Genomic DNA, 10,512 nt, shown 5'->3' with positions numbered 1-10,512 from the left:
CACGAACTTCAAAAATTACCTTCGAGCCAAGCTCGAGCTCGAGCTTTCGTAAGGTATTCTCATCAGGTTCAGTTCCATACCTGGAAAATTCTAGGTGACAAAGCAAGATAGTTATCAAATAACAAAGCCAGACATAAGTTGCTAAATAAAGAAAAAAAGACAGTTCTAGTGTTTTCAAAGAGGACACAAAAGCCAAGCAGTACAAGAATGATTTAGCATCTCAACACTCGAGTATAGTTAATTTGACAGAAAATGAATGATGTTCAAAAACTAAGAAACACACTTGGGTTCTAGAATGACACCTTATCTCATGCATAGTTCAAACGGAATATGTCATTGTACACATAAAAGCTTCCTTGTGGTGTTGGCATCAAATGAAACATCTGCATCAAAACCAGTCAAACAAAACATAAGAAACATGTTGTGTTGTATCATTAATAGGTAGGGGTGCAAACGAGCCAAGCGGCTTGCGAGCCACTCGAGATCGGCTCGAGAAAAAGCTCGAAACGAGCCGAGCCTTATCGAGCCCGAGCAAAGCTTGAGCTTAAAATAAAGCTCGTTTGTTTATCGAGCCCGAGCTCGAGCCTCGCATGTGAAGCTCGTTAGGCTTGTCGAGCCTTATCGAGCCTTAGTGCAAACGAGCCGAGACGAGCCGAGCTTATTTTAACTTGTTTACAAGCCGACCTCGCACCTAAAAATAAGCTTATTGAGTAAACGAGTCCGAGCCCGAGCTTCACTTATCGAGCTCGCGAGCCTAAAAAATCTATTATTTATATTATTTTTATTTAATATATTAATTAATAGATAATAAACGAGCCCAGCTCGAGCTTGAAAAAATACCAACGAGCCGAGCTCGAGCTTCGAAAACAAAGCTCGAATCAAGCCGAGCTCGAGCTATCATAAGTTAATCGAGCTCGAGCCTGGTCGAGCTCGGGCTCAGCTCGGCTCGTTTGCACCCCTATTAACAGGTTAAATACATAGAGTTGGCTAAAATGAAACATATAGAAGCGTCAGATGAATCAAAAGTTGCCCAATGCGTATTTTTCATGCATGAAACCTCCTAAGTCTTCCTTAACCAAAAAATTAGATCATTAAGATAAGTAACTGTAATCAAACCTAACACACTAGATAATTATGTAAAAATAATCACATCCTTTGTACACAATGTTCTGGGTCATACCTACATTGACCCTCTCGGCCCATATTAAACATTAGTATTACCCATTATCTGACCCACCAGAACCCTCCACTTTGCAACATCTACTTGCAGTCACTGATCTCCATTTTATGTATTTTCAGTAATATGATAAATTAAAAAGTTAATTAACTGTTTTTCCTGGAAAATCCCCTACCATGTAAATTGACATTTGGTGTGACACTCACATACTTGCCTAAAAATATTAATAAAAATTAAATAAACATAAGACATCGTGGACAGACAACCATGCAGCTCAAACTATAAATGTAGGGTCACTTTGCAATGAATACTCAACTCGACTATCTCTCTCCCAAGTCCCCCAGGTCACATGGAATTCACAGAAGTATATTATCTTATTAACTTTCTCCCCACGAAGAATATAAACAAACTCCAACAAAAACAGAAAATTCACCTATGCAAAATTGCTTATTCATAGACACCAATAACATCATAATTCATAACTTAATACAACTATTTCCATTGTTGATGTAATTAGTTGTTAGAAGCTTTGTTTTAAAATGTGCGGTTATTTTTAATACCTAAACCTGATTTCGATGGGGCTAAACCGCCACTTCGGTTCCGATTCGAAGAAGATTTTGTTAGGGTTTTGTCTGCAGATGATGATGATGAAGGTTGTTGTGGTGGTGCAGAGGAATATCTATAGTAAAATACATCATCTTCATCATCATCACTGTATCTTGATCCAATCATTTTGGAACAATTTAGAGCATCAACTTCTCACAAATTGGTACACAAAGATGACTAATTTATGACGAAAACTGAATCAATTAGGATTCGATGTTGTGTATCTGACCTGAATATAGATTGAATAGTGAAAATCAACAGTTGTTGTGGCATCAAATGAACTCTAAAATGGCCGATTTGATGTTTGAATTCTGTATAGTTCTTCGATCAGATCAAACATATGGAGAAGAGTTCTTTGAATGGCTAGACCTAGGGGAGCGGGTGAGAAGCATGGAATAAAATTCTGGGAGGGGAGTTATTTGGTCCTAATTATTTAACTTTTGGAGAGCACGCAGATTCATTAAAAAGTAACTTGTCTATTTGAATTTTACGCTTTGTTCCCGAGACTCATTTAACAGGGGGAGGGGAGGGAAAAGAGATGAAAATATGAAAAACCATGTTCTCGAGTTTCATTTAACATGGGGGGGGGGGGGAGGGAAAAAGGAAGAAAATATGGCCAAATATGACCATATATTTATCCTCCCAAATTGGAGAGATTAGGAGAGAAAATTTTCCTTCCCCTCCCCTCCCCTCCCCTCACCTCCCCCTGTTAAATGACTCGGGAACATAGTGTTAATGTTGTCACCGATAACATGGTCACAATTAACAAATGCCTTTTTTTTCATGTTTTTGCGTATTTTTCTTACAAATTGCCACCGAAAATAAATAGGTGACAGAAACTGCAACCACTTTGCTACCATATCATGATAAATACACTTATTTTCATTTCCGTGGCAAATCGGTGGCTAAATTTGCTACCATTTTTTTTAGCAAATTTTGGTCACCATTGCCAAATTTTCTAGGAGTGACAATTTATCGTCATTTTAAGCCTGACTTGGTTATAACGACGGGTACATACTTTCAAAAACGAGCTAAGAATAATTTTATATTTTTAATATTTATAAAAGTTTGAGAAAATTGTATATAAACAAATATATGACCATATATCATACTAAAACTCGTTCAAAATAATTTGAAAATGCTTAAGTTTTTCAAATACATTGGATTAGGAGAAATGCATATATCAAAACATCACACGTACAACTGGTGTGTCATTTAGCTGTTAGCGGTGATCAAAGGAAGATGATTCAATTTTGTTTGGTTGTTAGTTGTAGGTTTGCTCAACTGGTATACAACCGGTGACAATCAGTGCCTTGATCAGTTGTTCGTGAAAAGAGGAGACCGGCGTGGTGCGTGAAAAATGGGCAGAAAGGATTCGTCAAAGCTGGTGACTTTGGATTCGTCTCGTTTGGCAAGGTGAGGAAACGGAATAAGCAAGTGGCTTTGTTTTCTTTGTCGGTGGAGTGGCCTCTTGAACAAGGGTGATCGGGAAAAGGTAAAGGAAAAAAATACGGTGTAATATTATGGCGTTGGAGTTCAAATCGGGTGGCTTTGGAAATGACCGGGGTGAGGTCTTTAATCCGAGAAAAGTCGTGATGCTAGTGAGTGTTTCCAACGAGATGCCATGTGACATGTTACAAGTATAGTGAGTTTTACTCTGGTTGAACCGTGAAGACTTTGGACGTGACCAGTGGAGATCGGGTGTCCGGGATAGGTCGTGATGGTTCGGAAGAAAAAAATAGTGGTTCGGTGTTGTAAGTGTAGGTCCCTTTTTGTCGGATGACGAACCTCAAACCTTGTTATACTAACCCACTAGCGAGTGCGGAATCCAAGCTAGCGAGCAAACCGGGATTAAGCAAGTATAAACACAACACACAAGGGTTCACCGATTAACACAACTTGTATTAATGCAAATGAAGGTTTCGGTTACAAGCACAATGTTTACAAACCTAACTTGTAAACTCTCAAAGTGTGTGTGTGAGTTCCGGACAGAATGCTCACAAAGCTATCTCTCGGATGTGTGTGTTCTATCTGTCTGTCTGTCTAATGAACTCAACACAATGCATGGGTATTTATACCCAGCTCATGATGTGCAGTCCGAAGGATCCGATAGATGGTCCGAAGGATCATCTATCGAAGACAAGTCACTCGAAAGATCAGCAGGGACCTCGAAAGATCACCTTTCGAGGTCTAATCATTCGAAGCATATCTTTCGATGAGATCGAAGGATCCACATCATCCTTCGATCTCTTATCCTTCGAGACAGTACATCTTTCAACTTTTACCAACTGTTGTCCAAGTCAAACCGGAGGATGGTTGACTTGGTCAACTTACAACACAAGAACAGGACATCGTTTACATCGTGACCGAATACAGACAAAGTACAGACACAAGTGCACCAACAAACTCCCCCTTGGCTGTAGCTTTGTCTTTATCTTCTATAGTTGTAGACTCGTCTCGAACTTCGACGGTCTTGGGTCTTCGAGTTCTCAAAACTCTGATGTCCTTTCAAGTCTTCAAAGTCGGAGGATCTTCAAAGTCTTCACGTCTTGAAAGCAGAGAGTGTATCAACAAACTACCCGTATCATGTAGGAAGTGTGTTGACAAACTCCCCCTTAACATAAGCTCCCCCTTGAGTTATGCTCGTGAAAAGACTTTATATTTATGAAGTGAGATCCTTGTGGGGTTGATGATGGCCAGCGGCAACTCGATCATCTTCATCTTTTGAGCGCCTTCTCGTCGTGTCTTCATTCCAAGTCTTGTCATCGACCATGTTCTCCTAGCCTTTAGAATCTGCACATGCAAGAAATCTAAACGCGTAATGAGAACAACTGCTTGGAATATAGTATAAACAAATGACACACGAATGACCATGTCACAATCAAACACCGTCCGACAGTTTGAAAGTTTAATAAATTTGTCAATTTTAGTTTTTAACTTTCAAACATGCAAATTTTTGACCGTTTATGAAGATTTAGTCAGTTCGGTTTTCAATCAGGTTTCAGGTAACGAAGACTTGAGCTCCAACATCGTACGATCAAAAATAAAGCAGAAATAAAATCTTTTTGGCTTTTATAAAGTTTATATTAAAACACGCCTAAAATCTTTTTGGTATTTTTGAAATTAAAAGACAACAATTTAAAATCCTTTGAGTGTTATCAAACGACATCACCGCTAATGTCGTGCTGATATGCACCAAACGACGAAACTGTTTAAAAGAAATAATAAAAGTTAAGCAGTAAATAAATAAATATATACAAACATTCTTTTTGCGAATTTCGAGGGTAAGAGAATCATATCAGTGTACGGTCATGCCAAAACACTCTTGTTGTTCAGTTAGTTAACATTAAGATAAGCATCCTATAACAATTATCGGTATTGTTGTCCACTTAAGCTCAATCTTATCAGATGTAATCATGTTTAGAGGATACGTTAATGTATGATTTATACTTACCGACCGGTGTTCATCCACATCACGACACATTCCCGTATCAAGGTATGCACGAGAGTTCATCTTACCGGTGAGTATACCGATTATCATCTGTTTGACCGTATAAATTGTGAGATACTCACTTATTTTGATTTGAAAACAAGCCCTATGTGATATAATCACTTATTGATGAGGAACTTGATTTTCGTATGCATGAGGGCACAGGTGCAAGTCCGTGAACAGGTCAGTACTTCCGTACAGCAGAGAGACGAACTTGACACCCGGATAAATGTGATATTTTATCACTTATTTGATTTGGACATGTGATTGTTTATCACTTATTGAGGTCGAATGCAGTATGTAATATGTACACGTATGTATAGTATCATGGAAGATCTAGACTTGCGTCCCCGTTATTTTTCGGTAAAAGATACAACCATGATACCCAGATGATAAGCAGCATAAAGACCGAATATCTCAGAACCTCGGCAATCTATCAAACGAAATTTCGGTACTAAGACCATATGCCAATGAATGGTTCCCACCTGGTCTTCAGTCGATTAAGATTTATATCACCCTGCACACTTTAAAATGATTGTGAACCTACCGATACATCTTATATAGAGCTGCTTATCGTTTTTCATTTAAGGTTTAAAGAGGTTTGGATAGACCACTGATGTACTATCATTTTCTCTTTTGCTCGCCAGGAAATTCATTTTTGTTTTTCTATTGTTTTTGTGTTTTGAAATTTTTCGATGTTTTTGGATTTTCAGATTTTTGGATTTACTCCCCCTAAAATCAATAAACTAAGATAAATTTAAAACACAAAGGTATTTACAAAAATGATTTTCCGATGTTGGTTTACTCTTGTGCTTGACCTTAATGCCGTTTACCAAAATTAAGTTTTATCAGAAAAGATTTAACAAATTTTGGAAAAATGAGTTGGCATGTCGGTAAGCGGTGCGGACCATGACAACATTGATGAGTTTCACATTGAAACAATCACGTGTGAGGTGATATCCGAGATCAACGTGTCATGTCAAAGAGTGCTGTACGAGATAATAACAATTCACAACGCAGCTAAAATATCGACAAGTATAGGAGAGATTAAGAATTTAAAGGCGTATCCTGCAACTGTTCCGTGCATTGCAAGGAATCTAAGCACTCTCCCAACTGGATATCCACCCGGTGTGGACTTCAAAGTCGAATTTGCAACTACTGAAAAATCTCTTGACAGCAACAAGCTCATAAACCTCCGGGTCCGGCTGGTCTTCCACATTTCACCAGCGAAGGTCTTTGACTTTCTCTTTCAGAAATGGTGAGCGGATGTTCAATCCACGCCAAGGCATCGACACAGATTTCACTTCATTCGTTCCTGTGGACCCGATCAAAAACCATAATGACCAAATTTGACACGTTCTTCATTTGGTCGAATTTTGCAACTTCATTCATCCAAATTTTCTTTTTCTTTTCTCTCTCTCCATCAAAGGCAACAATTTCTTCTGTCGCCTATCTTGTGCAAGGACATTCCACTATCAACAATCCTAAGACTATCAATAGTTCCTCCTGGAACTTCCTGCACACTTACTCAGAGATTAGTTGGAGAGGGGGACCCAAGCCTTCACAGACTTGGGTCGTCCGTCATCATCGAGAATTGTAACATCCATTTCCCGATGATTCGGAATTGATGTAGCTCCCCCTGAAACAGTTACCGGTTTTGGTATCCAAATCTCTTTCTGTTTTTCATGTTTAACATCCAATTTAACAGATTTTGTTTGGATAATCTCCGGTTTTAAAATCTTTTCAACTTCTTTTCTTTGTTTCTTTTTCTGTTTCTTTTCTCGTTGTTTAACAAGACAAGGGTCCTGTTTTGGTGAAACAGATCTTTTATGGTAATTGTTACCATGGGGGGCATCAATTTTTGACTTTCTCTTGGTGAGATATGGACAATTCTTAATGATGTGTCCATACTCACAGCATTCAAAGCATGATCTCCGCTCAACAAACCTCGGAGTATCATAACTGCAATAGCCGGATGATGAACTTCGTGATCTTGAGGTACTTGGTCCTACATCACAACCGTTTGTGTGTTGTGTATAGTTGTTTTGACTGTTTCTTTTCAAAATTTTACTTTGCTTAACAAAATCCTTATTGGATTTGTTTTTGGAAGTATCAGTTTTATCAGTCCCTCTAGATTTCACGAGGTTTATCTTCCGAACCTTTTTCTTGTTTTCGCCCTGTTTGCCTTTTCTATTCTCTTGGGCGGCATGATTTTGTTCACGGGGATCATCAACCTTTGCTTTCAACTTATGAAGATATGGACAATTTCGAATGATATGTCCAATTGTTCCACACTCAAAACAATATCTTCGTTCAATAATCCCCGAAGCATCATGTGATCGTCTTGCCGATGATGATGAACTTTGTGATCCCGAGGTACTAGGTTTTGAACAGTTTGGATCATTTCTTTTCAACACTGTTGCTTGTTTAACAAAATCTAAGTTAGATTTGTTCTCAAAAGTTTCGATTTTGTCCGTTCCCTTAGATTTCACAAAGTTCACATTCTTGTTTTTCTTTTGGGTCTGTTTCTTCTGACCCTGAGTCGATGCTTTTCCTTTAGGTTTGGCATGATTTGGCTGCCTTTTCTCTGTTGGTAATTTCTTATTCCCAAATTGTTTTCGAATTTCGGCCTTTGGAATAGGAGGACACTGTGTAACTGTAACACGTGGTCCTGTCTTTCCCAAAAACTTACTTGTCGAATCTTCAAAGACTTTACTTATTAAAGATTGATTAACATTTTTAATAGGAAAATCTTTGTCAGAGTAGATTTTATCATCACCAACGAGAGTGTACAGCAAGTTCACACCCTCCGACTCTTTTGCAGACGAGGACTCGATTGCAACAGTCTTAGCGGGTTTTGCAGGAGGATCACATAGAATGTAATTCTCGAGAGGTATGTCCCCATCTTTGACTTCCGCATCAGACTTTGCTGGGATGGTATCATCAGATTCATCATCAGAAGAATCAGCATCCTCAATGATGACTGGAGGATCCTGATTCAGTTCAGCAGAAGACACACATGCATCCGCTGAAGTATCTGAGTCTGGTGATACATCTTTCTTGTATCCGAGTCCTGCTGCAAACTCCTTTACATCTAGAGGAACAGATGGTTCAAAGAACACTCTATCCTCCTCGTCAGGCATCGCATCATAATTGTGTCTCACAGGTGGTGGACATTTCTTATATCCTATGCATGTGACATCCCGTTTTTCTTTCTGAACGTCAATGATGTGATCCAACACATAGCTAGAACTCAAATAGCTATCTAGCTTGAGTTGAATTGCCTCACTTTCCGTTTTTACACAGACCATTTCTTTTTGCATTGTCTCAAGACGTGAGATATACAAATTAATTTCCGTTTGTTTTCTGGAAACCATTTTAGTCAATTCAGTTTTATCTTTCTTTAAAGTCTCAATCATTGACTTAAATTCCTTTTCATGGTTTTCATAAAACATATTGGCTTCTGTGCATTTTGAAAGATCCACGGTCAACTTCTGGTTGTGGATAAATGTCACATCATATTTTTCTTGCAAAGCGTCATGCTTACTTTGCAATTCACACCACTTGGCATTCAATGAAACATGTTTGTCTTGCAAGTCAAACAAACTAGCTTGTAAAGCATCATGTTTGCCTTGCAACTCAGACATGTTTGCCTTTAATCTAGCACAATCATCAAAATCTACAGCAGTTGGTTCATCAACACATACCTGACTGGAATTACTCTCAGGTGTTGGCCTTTCTGCATCAGAATCAACAATCTCCCTTGATGATTCACGTTCAGATCCATCCTCACTTGAACTTGAAGTTGTATCACCCTCAACTGAAGTTGAAACATCTTCATCTGAACTTCTAACATGTTCAGAACTGTTATCATTCCCCGACGATCCACCATTGCTGACATCTTTGACAATTTCAGCATACAACGCCGTTTTTGTCTGACTACTGTTCTTGGGATTAAGAAATGACGATTCTACAGTAGAATAATGGTGTTGTACGGCAACTGGGGGTAATGGATTTCCATACATGTCTGTGGTTGGAGCTGGCTTTACAGGAACTTGTATTGGATTGCCAAAACAATCTGTTGTTGTTATCGTTTCACTTTGCCTTTGATTGGTAACTGATGCCCACATTTCTGCAGTAATTCGAGGTGGTGTGGGAGATTCGGCCCATAATGGAGATGACCTTGTATTCGTGTATTTTCCATCGTCTGGAGCCGGTGTACCCCACCATGAGGGAGTGACACCTGAACTTGTATATTCACCATTATCTGGAGCAGGAGTTCCCCACCAACTCGGATTCATCTTTGACAAGAAAAATAAAATTCTATGTCAACGTCACGAAGGATGATTGCCACCCGAAAGATCACACAGCCGAAGGATCCTGGTCGAAAGATCTGAGATCACAGAAACTTGTTAACAATAAACTGACCACACTTCGAAAGATCAAATCTTGTTCGAAGGATCAACAGTGCTCGAAAGATTACTGTTGAGTCTTGAACAATAATTTCGAAAGATTCAAGAACTCGAAGGATTCCCTTTTTGAAAGATCCTTATCTTTCGAGTTAAATATCCTTATCTTTCGTATAGCTGACTTTCGAAAGAACACACTTGTTCGAATGATCAACAGTGTTTGAAGGATCACTGTTGACTTTCGAGCACTGGCTTCGAAAGATTCAAAATCTCGAAAGATTCACACTTGAAAGATCCTTATCTTTCGATATAAATCCCTATCTTTCGGACACTGTCTTTCGAATAGATTCCTTTATCGAAGGATATGTTTCAGACTTCGAAGGATGGGTCGAAGGATGACAGTCTTTCGAGCCTTCCTTGATCGAAAGATAATCTTTCGATGTCGAAGGATATCTTTCGAAGTCTAAGGATATCTTTCGAATGAGCACTGACACACTGACACAGATGTGACGGGTTGGTGAAAAGGTGATGGGTTGGTAAGTCAACTTTCGGCAAAAGGGTATGGCAGGCTGACAACTTTCCCACCAACCAAGATTTTCAAAGATAATTTACCCAAAAAGGAAAATTTAACCCAGAAACCGGTGACCGGAACCTTAACCGGAATACTGCCGGAATTCACCAAATCACTCAAAAACAAGTTTTCAAGTTACCCAACCCACTTACGAACACTCCCGGTAAGTTTAAAACACGTTTTCCAGTTTAAAAGTGTAGAAAAACCAACAAAAACGGGTGTTAAACCAAGTGTTCAAACACACACCAAGAACTTGAAG

General features: G+C 38.9%; 1 long non-coding RNA gene across 2 annotated transcripts; it reads right to left on the bottom strand.

The window, feature by feature from the left end:
* Nucleotides 1–265: 265 nt before the first annotated feature.
* On the bottom strand, nucleotides 266–2,160 carry LOC110874937. 2 transcript variants are annotated; one of them, XR_002556366.2, is made up of 2 exons: nucleotides 2,013–2,160; nucleotides 266–383 (listed from the first exon to the last, which is right to left on the bottom strand). It is a non-coding gene; the product is annotated as an uncharacterized LOC110874937 (long non-coding RNA). The 2 variants fall into 2 exon arrangements; XR_002556367.2 differs by lacking the exon at nucleotides 2,013–2,160 and adding an exon at nucleotides 1,738–1,762.
* Nucleotides 2,161–10,512: the final 8,352 nt, after the last annotated feature.

The sequence above is a fragment of the Helianthus annuus genome, chromosome 9 (assembly GCF_002127325.2).
Source record: "Helianthus annuus cultivar XRQ/B chromosome 9, HanXRQr2.0-SUNRISE, whole genome shotgun sequence".
NCBI lineage: Eukaryota > Viridiplantae > Streptophyta > Magnoliopsida > Asterales > Asteraceae > Helianthus > Helianthus annuus.
Note: the sequence above shows the minus strand (reverse complement) of the source record. Positions and strands in the feature narration are given on the sequence as shown.